This window comes from Calliphora vicina, chromosome 2, assembly GCF_958450345.1.
Source record: "Calliphora vicina chromosome 2, idCalVici1.1, whole genome shotgun sequence".
In the NCBI taxonomy this organism is placed as follows: Eukaryota; Metazoa; Arthropoda; class Insecta; order Diptera; family Calliphoridae; genus Calliphora; species Calliphora vicina.
The window spans coordinates 65974495-65999413 of NC_088781.1; the positions used below are offsets into that span (position 1 = coordinate 65974495).

General features: G+C 31.9%; 1 protein-coding gene across 1 annotated transcript in view; it reads left to right on the forward strand.

Annotated features, from left to right (window-relative positions):
• Positions 1 to 24919, forward strand: part of ssp3 (short spindle 3) — a 174044-nt gene that overhangs the window by 32502 nt on the left and 116623 nt on the right. The gene's annotated exons all lie outside the window — the stretch shown is intronic.

A 24919-nucleotide genomic window follows, 5' to 3' on the forward strand; every position in this document is an offset into this window, starting at 1 on the left:
TTTATTTTTCCACTTGTTTGCATACATTCTCCTGTAGTTTGGAAAATGCAGAATGGCTACATGACCACTTATACAATTCACCAGTCACCTTTATGACCCCTGGTAGTTTGTAAAGTAATACAAATGAACTGCAATTTATGAATATTATTATCGACTCCTTTATAAAAAATCAGTGCAACATGTGATCAATTGGTGCGTTGTTATATTCATTGGATATTAAGTTAATTTTTATGAATGACATTAAAAAATTGGTTTATAAAGCAAAATTTGTTTTATAAATCTTTGATAGTTTTTTTAATTGATTATGAATAAGATCTTAAAAGCACAAGCAATAATACATTCAACTTAGAAAACTAAAAATAATTTAATTTCGACAATATTTTTCATTTTCTGAGGAAATAAGAATAGTCCTTTCAATGATTAGTTAAAGGAAACTACAATAATTCTTATATTAACATTTGAATCAATTGTTTTAAGTGCAGACATTTGCTTTAAAAGGAAAATAGTAATTTTGTTAATAGAAATAAAAAGTTTGTAAAAACCATCAAATATCAAATTTTGTGTTACAAAAACGTCTAAGCGTGTTTTTGTTTTCAAAATTAGCTACTAATGATTAGAAACTATTACCTGCTGTTTTGAAAATAATTGTTAAATACATACGTTCATATCATGATTAAATTTAGCGTAGCACAGTTTTAAAAAAGAACAATTAATAACGTATAGTCCATCATGCTCAACTATTTAATACCCTACACTGAGTATAATATGAACAAATTATTTTTATTTTAAAATTTTAATAATTTATTTTTTCGAGAGTAATTTTCTGAAGTGGGACTTATATGGGAGCTATGACCAATTATGGACCGATTCTATATTTATACTGATTTGAAAATGTTTCTGGTTTCTAGCTTAATTAAGTACTAAAAAATTCCCGAGAATTCAGGGATTGAACAGATTTTTTAATATTTCCCGGGAATGGAAGAGAAACAACACTTCTATAAGAGTAACAACACGAAGAACTTTTTGAAAAAAATGAAACTCATTCAATTGAAATAAATATAAATTATTTAATATAATTATTTCCTACTCCATCTAGTAGTGAGGGTATATTGTGTTTGTGCTGATGTTTTTAACGTCCACCTTAAAATATACTGAGTCTTTCTGAGCCATCTGGCTGCAATTTTGATAAAAATTTACACATACATTTTTTCGAACTATGAACGACGCATAGTGGTATAGAATAAAATACAGGGAAATAAATAAATATGTAAATATCAAATAATAAATCTGTTACTTCTAAACGGGTTTAAGTTTGGAATTTGCACCTCATGGGACCACCTGGGGTCCCCAAGCATGACACATCGGCTGTGTTAAATTATATTTCTTCGTTCCGAAAAAACCTAGTCGTAGCTATAAATTATTTTTCCTTATAGCTTAGGAGATATTCGCATTTGAAAATTAAATTTTCAACATTTTTACCCACCCTACTCCAGTTATTTGATAACAGCGGGTCCAAATATTTCCCACTTTTTTTTCGACCATTGCAGATGGCCCAATATGTTCATAATTTTTTTGTAAGGAGTTCCGATATTATAACCAAAAAATTCCAAAAATGGGTTTTTTCAAAACTTTTCTGGGAATTGCGGGATTCCTGTTAACAAATTTTTATTTTTACATTTTCAATAGAAAAATCTATATAACTGTAAAATTTCATTAAAAAATATTCATAAATCAAATTTTAATATAAATTTTAAAAAAATTGTGTCTTCGCAAAAACTCAATGAGAAGCATTTCTTGTCATATTTTTCAAAAAAGTATTCCATGAATTTTTTGAAATTGAAAATGCAAAAATAAATAAATTTTTAAATTTCCAAACTATTTTTGTTTTTTTGGCTAGTTTTCGAGAAATATTTGGACCAGCTTTTATAAAAAAAACTGGATTAGGTTGGGTGGTTAAAAATTTTAAAAATTTAATTTTCAAATGCTATAAGAGATGATTGATGGGTACGAAAAATTAGGATTGTTTTAAAAATCAAATAAACCCGAGGTGTCCTACTATGGCCGCGCCCCCTGTGTGTGCATGAGATCCAAATTCAAAACTTGCTCGACAACACTTCCTCTTTGCGCATGTCAAATTTCATTCAAATCGGACTAACCGTTTAGAAGTTACAGATTTATTTATCGTTTTTTTTTCAATACCTCTGTGGGACATCTATTGAAACTGGTACATTATTAGCCCCCATACAAATGTCTTCCTCAAATAGGACTTTTTGTCATAAATGTCTGATTTTTTTTTTATCTCATAAAATTCAACAAAACTGAAACATTTTTCGGTTTTTGCCATACAAAGAAAATTGATTTAGTTGTGATAACGAATATAAACAAACAATTAAACGTGCCCTTTGTAATAACTGAAATCAAAATCCACTAGCCGCAAAATAGTTTTATACCTTTCACCATGAGTGGCAAGGGTATATATAAGTTTGTCATTCCGTTTGTAATTTCTACATTTTTCATTTGCGACCCCACAAAGTATATATATTCTGAATCGTTATAGATAGCGGAGTCGATATTGCCATGTCCGTCTGTCCGTCTGTGTGTTGAAATCAATTTTCTGAAGCCCCCAAATAACTTACATACACGAATGATACATCAATATCTCCGAAATTCTTCCGGCTCGGTTGCTATTTAAAATCGAGAAAATCGGTCCACAAATGGCTGAGATATAAGGAAAAACCAGGACAACCTCGATTTTTGACCTATTTTTGACCCATATCTGGATTACTAAATCATTATTATAGACAATATGTATATCTAATGATAGATATTTCAAAGACCTGTGCAACGACGTATATAAGACCATAGTGAGTTAGACCTACAATGATTTTTTTTCATATTTTTTTAAATTTTATATTTTTTTTTTTAATTTAAAAAAAATTTTTTTTAGTTTTTAAATTTTTTTTTTAAAATTAAAAAAAAAATTATAAAATTTAAAAAACAACTGGAAAAAAATTTAAATTTTGTTTACCTAAAAATATTTAAAATTTTTATTTTACTTGTTTTTGTATATACGGGTAATCATGCGGATTTTCATGCATTTATTATTGGAAAATATGCGTCAAAAAAATCAAAATATGACCTAAAAATTTTAAAAATATGCACTTATATTTTTGTGCAGAATCATAAAATAATTGGCTATGGATCGCTTAATGTCAAAACATAATAGTGTTACCAGCAGTTAGGACTTTTTAAATTAAACCAGGAATTAAATAGTTAAAGTTTTAAAATTATAATTGTTCTTCTGAGAAAACGATGGATATATTGATTATAAGATCTTGTTTAAACTTTAAAACTAATCTTTAGAACATCTATCTTGCGACTTGCCTTTTAAAATCGGCAGATAAGCAAGTACTTAGTAAATGTATTCCAGACAGTAAATATCTATAATGTCTGATCACTTGGCCGACACGTATTTGCTGTTTGTAATGCAGAGAGAAGTCAATTGGTTACTTTAAACGTTAATTGTGTAGTGCATTTTTCTCTAAGTAATCCAAAATAACTACTCACGTAACTTGTTATGTAACTAGTTGTCATCCTAAATGATAGGAAAGTCTCCTAGAAATGCTGGGAATTGACTGTCAGGTGCGGTAACTGTGTATGTGAAGTTACAAAATCTTTCGATAACGAAATCTCTTATAAATCGAAATTGAAATGAAAACAAATATGAATATTTTCGATACATCTAATGAATTTTTGATACATAAAAAAATTCTAAACTTTTTTAAAGCAAAATGTTTTGAAATGATAATTTTCAATTGTTGATGGTGAAATGAAGACTTAATATCAGTTACTTGTTGTCTAATGATGTTAGTCGATAACATTTAATGCTATTTCTATAACAAATTCGACAAAAAACTTTTTGTTTAGACTATATGTTGCTCATTGACTACAAAAAATATAAAAAATTTCGATAATTGCATTTTGAAGTTAAATATAACAAAATATGCATTATCAATAAAATATGCCCTAACAAATCGATGCCATTTTACTGCAAAATGTGTGATTCGGATAGATAGTTAGTCATCATTGTATTTGGACGTTCGAGAAAAAACATCCATTTGCATATAAATCCGCCCTCTAGTTATCAGCCATAATTCAGGCCATAATTCTTGTATTTTTAAGTGAAAATATTTAATATTTTATCTGTGGTTAATGCTAATTTAATTTTAAGTTTTTATTGTTAATGGAACAAAGAATGTTATATTTTAAATTTTCTTTAAACATATAAACTTTATCTTGTCCTTTTTTTGTATCAGCAATATTATTTATTGTTTGCCAATTTTGTGTTTTATTCATAAAAATGTTTTTCTTAAATCAACATTAAAATTTTTAATGATCCATTAACATTTTTATTAGTTTAATTTTATTACGTCTAAATTTTGTGTTTTATTTAATTTAATTTAAAACAAATTAAGAATTGAACGCTTTATCTGTCAGGTTTTTTTAACGAGATTTGTTCCAATGTCACAGTTGTGTTACGACTTTTTCATGGACATTAAATTGAGAGAGATGATTTGTATATCACAATCTATTTACATATATAAATATCTTTTTAATTTTGTTTGTATGTTCATCAATCATGCCTAAGTGGTTGGAAGCGACAATAGACCAATGTTTTTTTTGCCAAAACTTTAAACAAAAAGGGGGAAAAACTGGTAAAATTAGTACAGTTGCCCCCTGGTATATCAAAAACTCGAATTATCGACCCCTAGATAACAGTGCCGTATAACTGGCCTAATCGAGAGCTTTATGAATAAATTAAAAACTTTTAATTTGGAGGAACCACAATTCGGAAATGTTTTAAAATTTAGCATCTCTAAGTTGTGCTATTCATGATAGGATCAGCCAGTTAGAAATGACAGATTTATTTCCAAAATATTTTGATCGATGCTGTACAGTGGGCCATTGTGTGACATTTTCAGAGGCATTTATTTCTTTAGCTTTAACTTTAATTTAACAAAATCTTTAAAACATTTAATAGAATTGCAATTAAACCAAATTTATTACCGACAGACATTCAATACAGAATCGAAGTGTAAAATGTAATCCACTTGGTACTCGTAATGATAGCATCAGATATTGCTCGATTATCATTTTAGTTGTGAACGTAACTGAACCGGAGGAGGAGGAGCAAGTGCTGATTAGTACTATTTTTATATTCTTTGTCGATGTTGTTGTATTCCACAACAATGTCCGTTATTTATTTTACTCTGGAGAAGTTTTCAATGAATTAGATTAGATTTGTTTTGTTTAAGCTTGTGTTCTTGTGTATCTTGGTTGCCTTTTTTCTTCTTTTTTTAATTTAAAAAGTTTTGTCGAGTTTATGCTGAATTTTCACTTCTTTTCTATTGAATTTTTGTACATTTTAATTTTATTTTTTGTGGAAATAATGCTCAAGTGGAAGAAGTGGCCATGGTAAATATACATACAAATATAGATGGATGGATGGAAGAATGGTTGAATAGATTTTATAACTAGTGTGCAGTTTTGTCTGTATTTGATTTGGAGATTGTTTACTTAAAACCAAAATCATTGTCATGTTCTAATTTACAGAGCTCCTGTCCACAGATGCATTTACTCATACTACATACATACATACATACTCAATAAGGAGTAAAGAAATATTTAAGCATTTAAATAGTGTTGCGATTTGTTGTCAACATTAGTTGGCATCATTGTGCATCAGCAAATGACAACCCAAAAACAATTGTATGAATTTAATCTAATTTTGATGGCAGCTACTACTCTTTCTCTCTGTTTCCTTCCCCCATTTTTATTGTTTCTATTTGCCTTTGATGCAGACATTGTTTTTATATTTCTCTGGTTTTGTGTTTTTCTTGTTGTTAGTGTAAATAATTAAATTTTTGTTTACTTTTAATTGGCCCAAAAGTTTTATTTTATTTTTTTTTATTTTAATTGTACATTTTTTTATTCACTTCCATTGTGTTGTCCACTTTTGGTTTGGAAATTACAATGTTTTTTTTTTACTTTTTGGTTGGTTTTTTGCCATTCCTCCTGCTTAATTTAATTTTATTTGTTTTGCATCTGAATAATAACAATAAAAAGTCTGAAAAGTATTTTTGTTTATTACAATTAACATAAAACTTTTTTGAATGCAGTTTTTTTTTTCATTAAAAAGAGAAAATAAAATATCAAAATTAATGCCATTTTTTTAATGATTTTGTTTTGTTTGTAAATTTTTAAAAAAGTTCCTTTAAACTGTATTTCTGTAGTTGAAATCAGTTTGGATTAATTTGTTATGACACAGCTGCCAAAGAACTGTTGACAATCCAGGATTTTCTTATACATGTTGTACAGCTAAATGCCGGCGCGGATCTAGGGGGTAAAAAAGGAAATTTCCCCACAAAGCCTAAAGGTTTTAATATAAAAAAGGAAAACAAAAATGTAAAATAAATTTCAATTAATTTCCCCCTCCCCCCAAATGCTTGACTTGGATCCGCACAAAGGTAAATGTCAGCAAGTCTTACCTTGAGAATTATTTATTATTTACCACCTGCTCTTTTCTTGCTGATGTTTACAGGAAGTTTTTAAAACACGATAGATTAAGTTTAAACAAAGACACAATTTTACTCATTGTTACTGATTGTTTTCTAGAATCTGTCTATTAAACTAAATATAAGTTCAGGTTTGAATATGGCCGGATGTGAAACAGTCACGTGTCCGGCACAGTGGAGTTGTTTCAAATTCCCATTTCTTTTTACCTAATTGTGATAAATAGAGACTGTTTGGATTCTGTTTCCAAAAATCCGTCCGTCTGGTTGGCTGGCTGGCTGGCTGTCCATGTAAACCTTGTGCGCAGAGTACAGGTCGCAATTTTGAAGATATTTCGATCAAATTTGGTACATATTACTTTTTCGGCCCAAGGACCAAGCCTATTGAAACTGGCTGAAATCGGTCCATTATTTCACCTAGCCCCCATACAAATGTCCCCTCGAAATTGGACTTTATCGGTCATAAATGTTTAATTTATCTATGTATCTACACAAATTTCGCTCCAAATAAGTTTCATATATACAAAATTCATGTCACCAAATTTTGTTACGATCGGTCCATAATTAGTCATAGCTCCCATATAGACCCGCTTCCGAAAATCACTTTAAAGTGCATAAATCGCTTAAAAATGTTGGTATACACACAAAATTCAACATAGTTAACTTTAATATAGACATAAATCACACGACCTAATTTTGTGGTGATCGGTCCATAATTGGTCATAGCTCCCATATAAGGCCCACTTCCAAAAATCACTCAAAAATATAAATTATTGATATTTTAAAAGAAAAATATTTTTACTCATTTACTAGGTGTAGGGTATTATATGGTCGGGCTTGACCGACCATACTTTCTTACTTGTTTTTTCACATATTCATTCCCTATTATGTTGTAAATAAATCCCCATGTGATGATCAAAAAATTCTGAAATTTGTTTAACAAAATTTTTTAAAAGTTTGAAAGTGGAGTTTTGAAACTGCCGTCATATACAAGTAAATATGGATATATTTTAAGTAAAAATAAGCTTTTATTTTAATATTTCTCCTACATTTCTCCTACATATTGTTCCTACATTTCTTGTTCTAGTGGCCTGAGACACATTAATGGCCTGGCGAATTTTTAATAACTTTAACATTTTTTAACCAATTTTTGTGTTTTATATCTTAATAGAACGACAATTACGTACACATTTCGATACTTTTAAATTAAATTGCAAAAGTAATTATTCAATGGCAAAATTTTTACATAATCTGAAAAAAATGCATTTTTTCCCTTGTAAAATGCACCTCAAAACTAAATCGCAAGTCGTGCCGACATGCAATCATGATAGAGAGACCAAATTTCATATTTAACTATAGTTTTATATATATAAAAATAATAGAGGGTATGCGTTCCAAAATTCCAAAAAAAAAAATTGTAGGGTATTGAAATTTGGTTATGGTTCGGTTTGTTTGGCAAGTTTTTTTTCACATACTTACAGTACGGCTAAAGAAAGAATTTTACTTGTAGTGTGTTGTGCAGTCCACTGGCCCAGCGACCGCGACCACAAATGGACGTGTTCTTGATGAAAAACCCGAGTTCCCTAATTTCATCAGAACTCATTCTATTGTAGTACCGATAGAACAGGAAAACGCAGCCCACATTGTGACGGTGCTCCAGCGAATCAATAGAGTTGGATAATCTACTGTCACCAATAATCCCCCTCGCCCTCTTCTGAATTTGGTCGAGAAGCTCCGAGAGTTGTATTCCATTTTCGGTCGGATATAGGTGATGTAAATAGTGAGGGGATCAGATGGTGTGAAGTAATTCCTACACCGTTTCAGAAATCCGAGACACTTGAATACGTCTTGCAAAATGTCTTTAGACCAGCAGACATCACATTGTATTCTTATGCCGAGAACATCAAGAGCGTCTGATTCCACAATATTTACATCACCCTTAAGTACAGATGAATCGAGTTCGGGCAGTAGTTGATCACTTTCCCGCAAATGAGAATTACTTGCGATAAAGCTAACCTTTTAATTCAGCTAAAAGGTTAGCTTTATCGACCGGGTCAGTGAATGTTTGGTCATCCTTTAAAACAGTTGGAATTGAGGAACTAGCATTATCCTTTACTCTTTTAACGAATGACCAAAAGCTTTTACTACCCCGGGGAGCAGTGAACTGTAGGACAAAGGCGTTGCTCGTATAAAGCCTTTTTGAGCCTTAGTTCCCTGGCACATGAAGATCTTGACTTTTTCGTACCGAATCAGTTTCTGCGTTTTGGTTATTGAGCCATGATCTGAATGCTTTCTCTCTGGGTCTGATTGCTATTTTGCACGTCTGATTAAACCAAGATTTTTGTCTAGGTATAATCAAAGATTTCTTGAAAGTCATCATTCCCAATATGATTACCTTCTCAACCATTTTCGCCATGACATAGACGTTATTGTCTAGTAAACAAAGTTTCCAATTAAAATGCCGAAAGAAATCGGACCGGAGCTCAGTCCAAAGAGCCTTTTGTGATGTTTTTTTTTTCAAACAATTAAATAATGATAAATAGCCAAACATATTATGTTATGTACAACCATTTAAACTTACAAATAAGTTTCCATGTTTTAAGTTTATATTTGGTCATAATATTATTACTTTGGGTCATATTATGATTACTTTAGAACATGTATGACAATGATATTACGACAATATTTGATCATAATATGATACTAATTATGATCATAATATGTTTGGACTGCAATTATAAATCTTATCGTAATAGTTTGTTATTAGATTATGTTTACCAGAATCATATATTTTCTCTGCGTGTACGTATGACATTACCATTCATAATATTAGGTATTGATTTATTGTAGCTCACTGTTATCAACATTCAGGAGGATTTAATCCCTTGTCTCTCAATAAATAAACCAATAACTTTTTATATTTCTTTGTGGATTCTCGCTAAGACTATAACGTGGTTTTGTCGTCGGCTGAGGTAGTTCAGTCGAGTCCAGGGTAGACTTACGAATCCACAAACCTTAAGTGATAACACAATTGCTTTACCCTTTCTAGGGTCGATAATATCTTTCTTTATTGTTTAATATTTAATACAGTTAATATATAATAAGTTTTTATATACACATCTGCTCAAAATAATAGATACACCAAAATTTATTTTTTAAAAACGAAAAAAAATAATGGTATATTGTAAAATTATAAAAAAAATTCAGTCGATTTTTATTTATAGTTAAAAGGAGAGTAAAAAACAAAAAAAAAAAATTTCATAATTAATAATAAATATTATAAAGTAAATTAAATTTCTTAAATTTCGAAAAATTTGGTGCTCATAATAATAGATACATTTTTAAAAATTCTTATTAAACAAAAGCTAATAAATTTTATCTTAAAAAAATTAGTTTATTATTAAAGTAAAGCTACTATCCAGTATATCCACCTTTGTTTTGTAAAACTTTCTCCACTCTTCAGGGCATACTGGATATCAAGTTCTGACACTTCTCCAATGGAATCTCGTACCATATTTTTTGCGTTTTCTCCCATAAATCGTCTTTATTTTTGAAAACTTCCTTCGAAAGCCTTATCTTTAATTCACTCCACAAGTTTTCTATTGGGTTTAAATCAGGGGATTGGCTGGGCCAGCTTAAAACAGGTACGTTATTCTCCAAGAACCAGTTTTTAACTAATCTTGAACTATGTTTTGGGTCGTTGTCCTGCTGGAATGTCCATATTAATGGCATATTTTCCGATGCATATGGAAGCATTACGTTTTCCAATATGTCTCTATACCCACTAGCATTCATGGTATCTTCTATTCGGAATATCGGACCAACACCATTCCATGAAAAGCAACCCCAAACCATTATGTTTCCCCCGCCATGTTTTACCGTCTTTTTTGTAAATTTAACGTGGAATTCTTTTCCTTTTGGTCGTCGTACATTTCTTTGGCAGTCGTTTCCAAACAAATTTATTTTTGTTTCGTCGCTCCATAAAATATTTCTCCATTTTTTTTCGCCTTCACACCCGGACCATTGTAAGTGCTCTTTAGCAAATTCTAATCTTGTCTTGATATTTTTTTGGCGCATTAGTGGCACTTTTCTGGCAATTCTTCCCGGCAATTTAGCTTGTAAAAGACGACGACGAACTGTTTGTGGACTGATTTCGTTACATAGCTCCGCAGAAATAGCTTTCGATGATATGAAAGGGTCTTTTTTAACCATAAGGACGATCCGCCTATCTGTTTCTGGACTGGTTTTCTTTGGTCTACCGCGAGTTTCTCTTTTTTGTTTTTTAGATAAAGCATTTTGGACAAAATGTAAAGATCTTCCTATGCTCTTTGCTATTTCCCGTAATGATTTTCCTTGATTTCTCATCGTTTGAACAATTTTTTTCTCATCTTCGGTACAATGATGATTTCGTCCCATTTTCTTCAAAAGAGTCCTATTTTTTATAAAATTGTTGCTAAAATTTAAATTATACTTACTGTTTCACGTAAATAGGAACAAAAAATTGCACAAAAAAAAAATTGTATATAAACAAATTACAAATTACTGATGTGTATCTATTTTTATGAGCAAATAATTTTTTGTAATTCAAATAAATTCGTTTTTAAAAATCAACATGAAAGCAAATAGTTGCCAGATTTTTGACTGACATGACATTGCCAGATAGAAATTTTAATAATATGATGTATTCTTAACGCTTGCGAGGAAATTTTCAATGTTACCGCCATTTAAATTTTTTCCAATTAGGTGTATCTATTATTTTGAGCAGATGTGTATATATAAAATTACGAACAGCTTCGATAATACATTCGGATGTTGTCGGGTTTCTGGTGATGATTCTACGTTCGGATGTAGACAGTTCTGGTGATGTGTATTTCGGTTTCTTCGGGATCGGGTGATAACTATAATATTTTAGATACTTAGTCTATAATAAACGTAAATACACTTAACTAGGGGGGCAGTTAGCCAAAGCTCCTGTATTGAACAGTTGGGCGAAGCCTCTGTCTTGAACAGTCGGCCGAAGCCCCTGTATGGAACAGACGACGAAGCCTCTGTATTGAACAGTTGGACGAAGCCTCTGTCTTGAACAGTCGGTCGAAGCCCATGTACGGAACAGACGACCGAAGTCTCTGTATTGAACAGTAGGCCGAAGCCCCCGTCTTGAACAGTGGGCAGAAGGCCCTGTACTGTACACTGAAATTAAAATCAAAGTGGTTGGCAAATTCCGTCTCGTATGAACCGCACCTTCAGTGTGTAAACTTTCGCTATATAGGTAATTTGTCAGATACCTCTACTGCTATATAATCGGTATAAACAGTTTTAATCACCCTGTTGTTTAGGGTGATTACAACAACAGATAGTTAATAGCCATGTTTCACAGTATTTATTAAAAATGAAAACGAAACATATTTGAAATTTTGAGGCACCTTGGCACCCATAAGTGAGACAATTTTACATCTATTGTCTGAACTATTGAAAAAAGTGAAAAAAAAACAGTTTTGTATCAGCTCTAGCGTCAGTAAATTGAGCTTATTGATCCCTTTTATGGTTTCTGGTTTGTCAGTTATCGTTTTAAGCATTGATATATGCTTGAAAGCTGTATCTTTCTTGCATTATTCTTTGGATCGAAGTACCTGTTTTTGTTTCTAAAAGTTTCAAAGGTTTTATTAATTAACATTTATAAAACCTTTCAATTTCTATAAAAGTTTTACGATTGGGTACAAAATGTCAAGCCTTATCTGTGAGAATGGTCAAGTCAAGATGTATAAAAATTTTCCTAGTTGCCATGGAACGACCTCATTTCACAACCCAGCATTATTGAGAGGAAAAGTTTATAAATAAAATATTCGTTTGTTTTAAAATCATGATGTGTGTTCTCAACATAGGAACATCAAATGTAATTCAATACTTTTTTATTTAAAAAAATTGAAATAAACAAAAATGAAAAAAACTCAACTGTCATATTTGCGCTAGAAGAAGGAGTGTGTTTATGTTGTTTTGTTTTCAAGAAAAGGGGAATTAAGTCGAATGTTGAATCAAAACAGAAGCAGTAGAATTCGTGGTAGGTACTTTGGAACACCCAACCACAAAGGAATTAATATTCGTATATAAAAGTGTGCTAAAGAAAACTCGTAACTCGTTCCTGTGTGTTTGTGTATCTATGTTGAAATTGTGGTTCCACATACACATGCAGCTACACGCACACAGAAGCGCGGATGTTGCAATCAGAAATCCTGTCAGGGAATAAATGAGATTTCGTCATGTGTCATGAAATGAAGACGATGGTTGTCGTCATACATTCTTTTCTTTCTAATATTATTTTGTTTTTATTATTTTTTTTTTGTATTTTAGTTGTTATTTTTGTCTTCCACTTGTCGCATTGTCTATTCGAGTCTGTTGTTGTTCTTTTAATATTTAAATGTTGTTGTTTTTAGGAAAAAAAAAATATATTTTCTTTGGAACACATTTTGTTTTTTTGCAGGAAAATATGTATTTTTCTTTTGCATTTTGTTTCGTGTCGTTCTTTTTATTTACGCCTTTACCACCCAATGAGTTTGTTTTACTCTTCTCCAGCCTTTTTTTTTTACATATTTTACATGTAAAATGTTGGCGCACGTCGTACTTACAATTTATATACCCTTCATCATGGATGTGAAGTGAGAACATATAAGAGTTCATCTTGTCGTTTGTAATTTCTTCATTAGCAATCTAGTAAACTATATTTATTCGCGGTCCTTAGATGTAGGGGATTTGATTTAACGATGTCCTTTTGTTTGTTGAAATCAAATTTCCAAGGCAGTTACGAAAATTTTTATATTTTTCGTTATATCTTTGGCATTTACAGTCGGATTTTAAAGTTTGATATATCAATATTTTATCTCGTGAATACCAAAATGATCCATTAACCCGAAGCGTAAGAGATCCTACGTGAAGCCCGGCCATCCAGGCAAATCGACACCAAAGTCAAATATCCATGTCGCTAAGGTAATTCTATGTATTTGGTGGGAGAAAAAGGGTCCTATCTATTATGAGGTGAAGAAATCTGATCAGACTATCACTGGGAACCTGTGCCGAACGCATTCGTGATTCGTTTGAAGCGAGCATTGGCCCAAAAACTCTCAAAATATGCGGCCAGACATGAAACCGAAATATTTCATCATGAAAACGCTCGGACACATGTTGCAATACCTGTTAAAAAGTATTTAGAATGAAGTGGTAGGAAAGTTTTGCCTCACCCGCTTTATACTCCAGACCGTGCCCCGTCCGACTACTATTTGTTTTGATCGATGCAGATCATCGACGCTTTGTCTGGAATACGATGAGCTCGGAATCCATATGTTGCCAGGAAATTAGCTAAAAATTAAAAAAAAAGAAAAAAATGTCATCATAAATAAGAGGGTAGGTTGGGATGGACCTCTAATATTAGCGGTATTTCAGCTTAGTTGATTTATAGAACCACTCAAGTCCAGAAAATGTAGTGGAATTATTAGTCAAGAATGTGATAAAATTAAGGCAATTCTCATTCACCTAGTTCCTATTAGTGTTGTAGCTACACAGAGAAAACATATTCGTGAAATCCGGTCTTACTGACCGAATTTTACAGTTGTGGCTATAAAATTTTGGAAGGGGTATTTAAAGTTTAGTTGCCTCAACCGAAATTCTTCTTTATCAACCGACTTTTTGTTAATAGAACTGAACAATTCTATGTGTGCTACCGAATCATTCGATTGACAACAAATTCGGTTGCTATCACGAATCTGTTATCTCTGTGTACAATTTGAAATATTTAAAATTTGTAAGAAGGCAGCAAGCCCTCTTATACTCCACTCCCGAAAAGTTTTTATTGTTGGGCTTTAGCGAAATGTTTGCATTCTCCACTATTGGAATGTTATAAAAAGTACGAAGCTGCTGCCGGTTTATCCAGCTTTTCTTTTGTGCTGGTGTGTCTCTCTTTTTGTTTTATTTTTTGTTCATGCTTTCTTTTGACTGACTGAATGACATCTAAAAAAATCGTTTGCCAAGTTTTAATTTTTTTTGTCCCTTCACTGTTGTTTGTGTGTTTTTTTCTTGTGTGTAAAACTCTCATTGTCAAAGTGTTTAGTTTTGATGAATAATGAGACATTTTGACGGCAAACACATTGTCAGTTAGTCAGTCAGTTAGTCAGTCAGCTATTCAGTCATTCCTTTAGTCATTCAAAACTAAGAGTGTGTTTTTGTTTTCATTATTTTTTCTTTTGGCTCCGTTTAATGCCACTTTTAACACGTTCATTATGAGAAATTCGTATGATCTATAAAACATACTAGATTTGTTGTTGTTCCTTCAGTTTTTGATTTTTATTAATATCGAAACATATGAACTCTGTCATCGAATCCCTACCGCATTGTTGTGGCTGGCCCCCTTTAACTAATGAATGATTTAAATTTAAATTACTCTTTACATTCGTTTATTCATTCATAGTTTTTGTTTTTTTTTTGTGTTTTTTAGTTTAGTTTTTGAAAAGATATTTTTTTTGGCTTTTTTTTGGTCTCAACTAGTTTATTATGACAAAACTAATCAACTTTTGTTGGGGTTTGTTTTTTGTTTAATGAAATTTTAATATATAATTTATTCTTCAATAATAATTCAATGTTTATTGTTTTTGTTTTCCACAGTTTTCTTATACCTAAAATAAAAGCGATTTATATGAAATTGCCAAAATCTATGGAATTTTAATAAGACAGAGTAACGGTTTTAATATAACGTTATATAAATCCAAGAGCTTAGTTGGTTCCTTAGTGGTTCGGAGCGATTCCTGTTCTAACATGGCGTAAATTTTATGTTTTTTATCTCGAAAGAGATGGTAAAAATATCTATCCTTAGGAGAAATATACACTGGAGTTGTGAACTCAATACTATCTATTTCGCCTCATTATTACTCAGAATCTTGATCATTGCAGTATTGTCAAGAATCCGTAACTGTATTTGTTTGTAATCTCTTTAAAATTTCTAATTAACTTCACTGAAAATAAGCGCATGCGTAACTTTTTTCTTTCTTAACAATTTGTTTCTATTACACTCATTACTTCTGCTTCTGTTGGCGGTTGTTTTTATTTTTGGTGAAATCTTTAGATTTGTTGTAGAACAGCCAGGCGGACATGTTTTGGAGATTAGACAAACACTAAACCAGTGTAAATAAATCTAAAACAAATTTCCAACGTAATAAATCCAACTTTAATTTAAATTTGCTCTTGCATTTAAAACTACAAAAAACCAACTCAAAAAAAATCTTTAAAAATATCCAATCAAACAAGTTTCCAATGCGTACCAAACTCGAGTTTGGTAACGAGTCAGCATAATCAGTTGATACATTGGTGGCATCAGCATGAGTGCGTTGCAGAGAAAAGCTTAAAATGAGGAAGAAAACTAAAAAGTTGAAATAGACGAAGTACCCGTAGCCGTTGTAGTAACTATGTCTGGTGGTTATAGTATCTGAGGCGTGTCATGTACTCATCTTGTATAAAATATCTTAATGCATGTACGAGTACGAATAGTACTGGTACTTGGACGGCTTGGACGGACGTACACTCACACCAACCGACAACCATCATTTCGACCAACAAAAAATAACATGTTTAGAAACCAAAGAAATAAAAATAAAAAAGTTAAAAGCCATGTTTATCGTAAAAACGATTAATGAAGTACAAAATGATGTTTAAATATAAAAATAATAGTATTTTTGTTTGTATTTTTTTTTTGCTGCTGCTTAAATCGTTGGCATTAACAGACAGAAGGTGTCAGATACGAAATACTCGTTGCAATAGTGAAATCAAAAAGCGTACATATTTATTTATTTTATTATATAAATATTATTGAACCTAATACTTAAAGGGCATTTGATTTTTGAGGTGAGATCAAACATATTCAGCCATTTATTTGTTATATTGTTTCAAGAAATAAATTCATTTATTTATGATTTTTGAATACAAATATAATTCTTTGTTATTGAAACTAATCAGAGACGTTTTAAGGCAATTATTTTAATAATCATCGCCAACATCCTCCATATCGTCATACGATTATAGCAGGTCTTTTGTTTCGTCCATATGTTCAAAATTGTCATCTAATAGTTTAGTAACCGATTGAATGTATTCGGTAGCTAAACAAATATGCGTTTCTCCGTCAACATTCGCTCTCATTCTTTTCTCTAGGTTGAAATCCCCACATTCAACACATTCGGCCACGTCCAATCTGTGTTAGCATATAATCTTTATGTTAAGGGCGGCTACTAGAGATACCAACCGTTCTGGATAGGTACAGCTCCAACTACACTGCCATGTGTCTGATTCCTATGTGAAATGCGTCTGGATGGTGTTACTGGTTCTGTCTAATTCAAATCAGAGATTAACCTAAATCCGCGGCGAGCCTGACTCATATTGGTCACAAATCGATTTTTTTTGGCAAAAATTCATAAATTTTTTTTTAAAAATTGTTAAAAATTAATTTATTTTCCTAAAGACAATACTCCAAGCAATCAAGAAAATATATTTAAAAAAAAAACAGTTGACAACACTGCTGGTCTGCTAGGCTTTCAAAGTTGAAACTTTAAACACTTATTCTTAAATAAGTGTTAAAACAGTATTACAATTGTATAACGAGCAAACCTTAAAAAATAAAAAAAATCAAATAAAACAAATATATATAATTTTCTTTTACATATAAAAAAAGATTTCAGTCTACGCCCACTAAATGGGAAGGTATCCATCCCATTTAGTGGGCGTGGTCCAATTGACTATTTTTTGTTTAAATTTATTTATATGCCATGGACATTAAATGTGCTGAAATTAAAAGCTCTGACATGATTATTTTAATTTATGCCATAAAAACTGGATTTGAAACCATAGTGCCATGGTAGAAACTTAAACTAATAAAACATCTTTAAACAAACCTTGGTCGAGGCCTGTGGATGAGGAATTATTTCTCAGTGCCACTGTAGCTCCTGTGACAATTAAATACAAGAACAAGCTCTGGTCGGTAAGCTACTATGGTATATAGGGAATATATTCAAACAGAACAGAGTTGACAATCTCTCGGGATTTTAATGTTTGAACCTCTATGAGACCGACGAGCTGGGCATATTGGCGTTGTCCTTGATAGTATATAGTAGCAAATGACAGATAAAACCCGAACGACCAATGATAATGAAAAGAGTGTCCGTTTTAAAGGTAAATAATGGCCCTCATAAGATGCTATAGGTCAAACAGAGAGGTGTAGCGAGTTACAAATTCTCCGAGATTTCGTTGGATGCAGGGGATCCGTAAGTTTTAAAATCGCGGAAAAAGCGCTTGACACAAAACATACCTACCAAATGCGGAAGTATTTGCTATTAGGCTTGTCATTTAGCTGAGAAGCTTGTCATTTAGCTGATGCTAGTACGAATCTCAATGTTTTCAAGAGGGTCTTTTGTCTAGAGGGGCCTCATTGAGGTCGAAGGAGTGTGATGCCGAATTAGGCGTAGTCCATCAGGAATAGCCACCAGAGACAGAACATATTCGTTTATATACTTTAATGTCAACAAACTTCATAACTGAAATCACAATCAACAGCTGGTCAGATTACAACAGAGGTTATTATAATCCATATTCCATGTTATCCTTATGCCGACCACTACTCCTAAGTATATAATCCTTTATTATTATCATTGTTCTCACATTTACACTCAGATTTTTTGTATATCCTCTACCATAAGGTATACGTTTGATATTTCTACAATTTGCCGCAATACATTCATAGCTTCGAGTGAAAAGTTTTTAATCTTTTAAGGCATTCAGTTATTATTTTAATAAGTATTGTCTAAATAGCGTATTTAGTCAAAAAATCTTGTCTCAAATGACCGATATATTCAAGATCTTTATAGATAGTGGAGTCGATTCTGCAACATCCTCCTTTCCGAAGTTGGATTTCGGATTTAATAATGGTTTCTTTAAAATATATTTTGTTTATTTTACAGAGACCCCACAAAGTATATATTCTGGATCGTTACAGGTTAATGGTTGAGATATAAGGAAAAAATCGGGACAACCTTGATTTTTGGCATTTTTTATACCCTTCACCTTTGTGAGAAGGGTATATATAAGTTTGTCATTCCGTTTGTAATTTCCGCAATATAATTTTCCGATCGTATAAAGTATATATATTCTGGATCCTTATAGATAGCGGGGTCGATTAAGCCATGCCCGTCTGTATGTCTGTTGAAATCAATTTTTTTAAACACCAGATATCTTCGGGATCCAAATCTTCAATAATTCTGTCAGACATGCTTTCAAGAAGTTTCCTATTTAAAATCAGCATCGGTCCACAAATGGCTGAGATATGAGGAAAAAACCAGGACAACCTCGATTTTTTACCTATTTTTGACCTATATCTGGATTACTAAGTCATTATTATATACAATATGGATATCTAATGATAGATATTTCAAAGTCCATTGCAACGATGTCTATAAGGTTTATAGTAAGTTGGACCTACAATGGGTCAAAATATTTTTTAACCCAATTTTTTTTTTTACAAAAAATTTTTGAAAAAAATATCGAATAATTTCGAAGAAAAATTTTTTTTAAATATAATGAAAAATAATTTGAATTTTTGTTTTAAATTTTGTTTACCTAAAAATATTTAAAATTTGTACATATTTTAAAGTATAATTTGGTGAAGGGTATATAAGATTCGGCACAGCCGAATATAGCTCTCTTACTTGTTCGGAATTAATTTAAGAATTAGATTTGTTAATATGCCAATCACATAATATATAACTCTTCAAATAGCACTTCAAATGCTACAGCATTTTTAAACGATTAAAAGTATTCTGAAGAATTTGAGAATGGTGTGATTTACACACAAATGATTTATATACAACTAATAAATTCTAATCTATAAATAATAGAAACAACAACAACAACTATAATAATAACAATAACAAAAGCCATTAACTCAAAGTTAATAAAACACAAACTCCCTTCACTAAGTATTTAGCGGGAGAAGAAATGAAAGATGACGATGTTGTAGTTGTTAATGGGGTAATAGTTTTATTGTCTCTACGAGAATTACTTCCGCAACATTGAAGGCCATCAAGTACTTATCGTGTTAATTTACCAGCAGGAGAGCCACTCACTCAGTCACTAACATTCATTCATTGTTAAGCGAGAGTACAAAATTCCCCAGAGTCACCGAAACTAGACAATTCTAAAGGATTTTGTGTCGTCCTGATCATACAATGAATAAACATGAATAGGGTAGTAAGCACATTATGGCAAGTAAGTAAGTAAGTATGTAAGTAATACAGGGTGGTGGATTGTTAACGTGACTGCAGAAACAAAAGTATTAATTGAATGACTTTGCGAGTGCGCTTCATAAAACCAAGAGTTAGAAATGCCAGGGCAGGGGGATGAAGCAGCACGAACTTGATAGTCAATGACAGTTGGCCGTGAAAAACAACAGCAACATAATAAACCTTTTTTTTAGTAGTACATATTTTCTTTGAAGGGTTTTCATTGCACATTAAAGAGCCTGAGGTTCTGTTTTCTTTCCAAATTGAATTTGATGTGTGCTGTAGTTACGTGTAGTAAACCCCTCACAATTGCGATTTGATTGACTACTGATCCCTTTTGTTTATATGTTTGTTTGTCTGTTTGTCAGTCCGTCCGTGTGTCTATCTGTTTACTTGCCAAGGATGACAACAAACTTAATAAAGATGATGATGATGACTATAATGAATATCGAAGTAACATGAACTCGTTACGAGTAGGAATTAAACCTCTACCCCAGATGCTTCAGTGCTGAACAAGCAGCCTTTTGCCAAAATGTAAAGTGTTTGTTTGGTGGGCGAGCGTGTACAATGCGGTAAAGATTTTTTCGTTTTTTGGCTAAAGTGACAGTGGTATTATGGTGGTGGCAAAAGTACAATAATAAGTATAACCGTACCATTTCCACTACTTGAACTACTACAGTTTTTATAAGTACCATATGATGAGTATTAAATTATGTTGACATTTGTATGTATTTCGTCCTTTCCTTAACATATGGAAATATTAAAATTTGTTCTTTTTTCTGCAGGATTTTACTTGAGGATGTTGTAGATATGCGAAAACCTGAAGGATTTAATTATCTGTTTCGATACTTTGTTGTGATTATGATAATAAAGAAGATGTTTTCTCTTCTATCTTTTAACTGGTGATGATATGGAGTGGCTTATTGAAATACGAGGTCAGAGTTGCAATTCACTATGGATATGTTTTAAATATCAGTGAAAGTTAATGTGCTTTGATTAAATCTCTTTCCGAAATAATTATTATATAGATATATATTCTGGAATATGCTCACTCCGGATAACTTCTGCTAGACTCAATACGCAGTCAGTACATACTATTGAGTACACTTGACGGGAAAGACTATGTTATGGCATATTGTATGGGTATAGGGAGAGCCTTCAACAATGCGAATATATCATCAATAGTCAATCCCATAAGTGACTTAGGGGTACGCGAGTACGAACTGGACTGGAATGAAATATCCTGAAGATCAGAGTCATGAAGTCTAGTAAGATCATGGGTAGAGCAAGGATGTACACCGTAAGAAGGAAACTTCTCGCTAATTAAATCCTTTACAGACTCAGTGAAATTATGATTCTCATTCATTGACAATTTTACCAACGATAAGTTATCTCATAGAATCATTTTCCCAGAAGATAGAAAACACCGGAATTAGTTGGATGTTATCATTCAAGAATTTTCGAGGGAAGCCAAATACCTTGACGTAAGATCTTTTGGAAACGTAATACAGAGACCCGAAATGCAAAATGTGTATTTTAAACTTGTAAGAAAACTTTTTATAAGATATGAGATCTCAAACCTTATTTTTTCGCTGAGTGTACACAGAAGTGATTTACTATTATCTGGTAGAGATCGTTCCACACTAAAACACACCTCTTCCTATTACTGGGTCCATGAGTTCCATACTTGCTCTTCTCTGCTGAATTTTACGTTTGTTTTTCTCTTCGATTTTCCGATACCTGCATCATTTAACATTCGGAAATTTACGATATCGATACAGCCGAGAAAAGAATTCGAAACATCGACTATTGACATCTATGTGAATATCCTTACAACAATCCGGAGAAGTGATATTGCTGATGAATGAGCAACAAAACGGTTGAATATCCATGCCTTCTCTGGTACGGAGTAAACTTTAAGTAAACTTAAGCAGAAAAAAAGTCTGTTGAAAATAAGGACTGAGATCGAAAAAACCTTAACACACTTTTTCATTAAAACTTTTGACTCAAGTATTATTTGATTTTTTTTGATCAAGTTAACTTTGTAAAGCTGTCAGTTTATGTTTAATTTAAATTATGTTCATTTGTTGTTAATCTGATTAAAATGAGTGACGAGAAAAAAGTGCGTACCAAAATATATTTTGAACAAAACCCTACTTGGTCCTACAAAAATTTTGCCAAACAATCAAAGGTTTGCCGTCAAACTGATTCCAATGTTATTAAACAGTATCGGGTACAGGTAGAAGGAATGGTCCACATAATGTTTCTAAAGCCAATAAATAGAAGGCATATTTAAAAGATCTCCCAATACATCCGGTAGGAAAGCAGCCCGGTTAGCTCAGTATTCGGAATATTTGGTACCAATAGTTAAAGCCAATGCAGGTTAAAGTTTAGGACCCTAAAGCAGAAGTTCTTGGTATTCTTGGCAAGCAATATGCAGTTGCGGCAAAAGAAGCCAAACATTTGTTACAAAGTGCTCTATAAATACCGAAATTTACATAATATTTACAAAAGAGGTTGCTTCTATTCATAAGACGTCTTAATGTGTCTACTTTGGCCTGATTTGGCATCCTATCACTATGGTAAATAAGGTCTTGAGTGGTACAAGAACAATAATGTGGTATTTGTACCAAGAGAAGCAAATCCTCCATACTGCCTGGATCTAAGGCCAGTGCACTACAGGTAATTTTAGCCATTTTTGTGGCCAAAACTATTAGGAAACACTGAACAAGATGAAATTCGGTAAACGGGGGGTTTCAAGGTTTCTGATTTCGAATCTGAGGTAAAATTTTTCAAATTCAAAATGGCGGATCCAATATGGCGGCGTAAATTTTAAAATGACTTCTGATTTACATGAAAATCGGTATATGGGGGTACTCACGATTGCTGATTTAGAATCTGAGGTAAAATTTTCCAAATTCAAAATAGCGGATCCAAATTCAAAATAGCGGAAATAAAAATTTCCAAAACATAAAAAAAAAAAATTTTCCTTCACTGAAGCCTATTCCGCATTCAAAATATTGCCGGATTCAACTTTAGCAACAACAAAATTGTGAACAGCAGCATTCTTCTCTTCTTTCTTTTGTTTATCCAACCAAACTTCCGCATGTTCGTTATTTTGCAAGCGGAGGCTGCCTATGAAAAATTATATTTCTCAAAAAGTGCAAAAAAGTGAAACTTAAAATTGACAAATTAAACTCAAAATTCCACATTTAACACGTTTCTGATTGTTTAAACCCGGCCAACTTTTTAAAAGTTTATTCAAAGTTAATTTTTCAGAAAATATTATAAAATTAAAGGTTATGTCAGAAGTATGAGTTTTTTCGCCAAAAACAATTTTTTTTACAAATTATTTTTCTTGAAATATTACCTTTGTTTTCCATATTTAATTTAAATTTATGATTATATGTTTTAATTATTTAAATAAACTTAAAAATTCGAACAAATTGCACTGTATATACTGATTTCAACACTTTGCTCACAAACAATGACTTTGACCACTTGCTAAGCTGTCGCCATTATTTTTTTTTACAAAAACAAAACTTGCAGTTGTTTGCTTTAATGTTTTCTTTATCAAATACCAACAACAAAAAATGCATTCATGAAAGTTCAAAAAATGACTTTCTGCCTCAAAAATGGGTAAAATTACCTATAGTGCAGTGGAGAGATATTGGGCTCTTGTTAAAAGTGAGCAGGTCACAAAAATGGTGTCCAAAAGTGTAGTAAATTTTAAACGGAGATGAACTACCTGTTCTAACAAAGTGAAAGAAAGCTCTATAAAAACCTTTTTTTTGTAAATTGTAAAAATAAATTCAATCAAATAAAATAAATCAAAACTATAGGTTTAGAGGTTTCATTTTTATTAACAAATATGTATGTTTAGATTTGTTCGACAAATAAAAGATGGAATGGTTTCAATGGAGGGTTTTCAGAAATGAAAATCTATCTAAGGAATCCTTAAATTGAATTTTTTTGAAACTTTGTTTTTAAGATTTTTGTACTCTGAAAGGGAGTAATTTTAATTTTCCGTTTTGACTTATAATTTTAGGGATTTTCATCTAATGGGTTTCATTATTTAAATATTCGTCTTAAACTAGTTGCTCCAAGCTAAAAATTATTGAACAACCCGCGTTTAGCACAAATCCACAAGACACCAACATTAAACCCAACAAACAGGCAACAACAGCAGCAACAACCTGAAAACACAAATCACAAAAGAGCGCAAATATTCCCAACGGTCACAAATCAAAGGTAATTCAATAGTCAGTCAAAAACCATTCAAAAAGGAACAAAAATTAACCACTCATATTCACTTCCACTCAAACTGGCTGACGGACTGGCTGGCTGACTGACTGAATACACGTACATGCATTCAGATTTCCTTTGATTTTCAATTGAAACAACAAACAGGACAAGAAACATGTCAAAGAATGATGAGATTTATTCTTTCCGTCCGTCCGTCTGTCTGTCAAGCAGTCTTTCTGTTTGCAATTCATATTTTCCATTTGCAGCATAAAAAATAAAATACAGAAATTGATGCTTGTTTGAATTCAACTCCATTCAGTAGGTTGAAAACTACAACCGAACTTTGCTAGTAACCTGGCATAATCATCACATATGGCATGATACTGGTGAAATCTAGGAAAACTAGTTACTTTTCTCCTTGTGCAAGTAGAGCATTTTTCTTTTGAACATTTCGCCGGGAAAAAAGTGCATTTAATGCAAAATAATAAAAAAGTGTCCTTTTGCAAAGAGAGTTGTTGGTTGGCTGGTTGGTTGGTTGAATGAATGGTTGAATGGCTGGTTGGTGGTACATTCATTTTTGTTCAAATTCTTGTTTGTTGTTGTTATTGCCATCTTGTAGTTTTTGTAGCTGATGCTGCTGATGTTGCTTTAATTGAAACTGACTTTGTGACAGTTCAAATGATGCTGGTGATGTTGTTGTTGTTTTATTATTGTATTTATCTATGTATATGTTTTGGTTTCTATGCATTTTGTTTTTTGGAGAAGAAAAAAATGTCATATTTGATTTGTTTTTATGTGTTT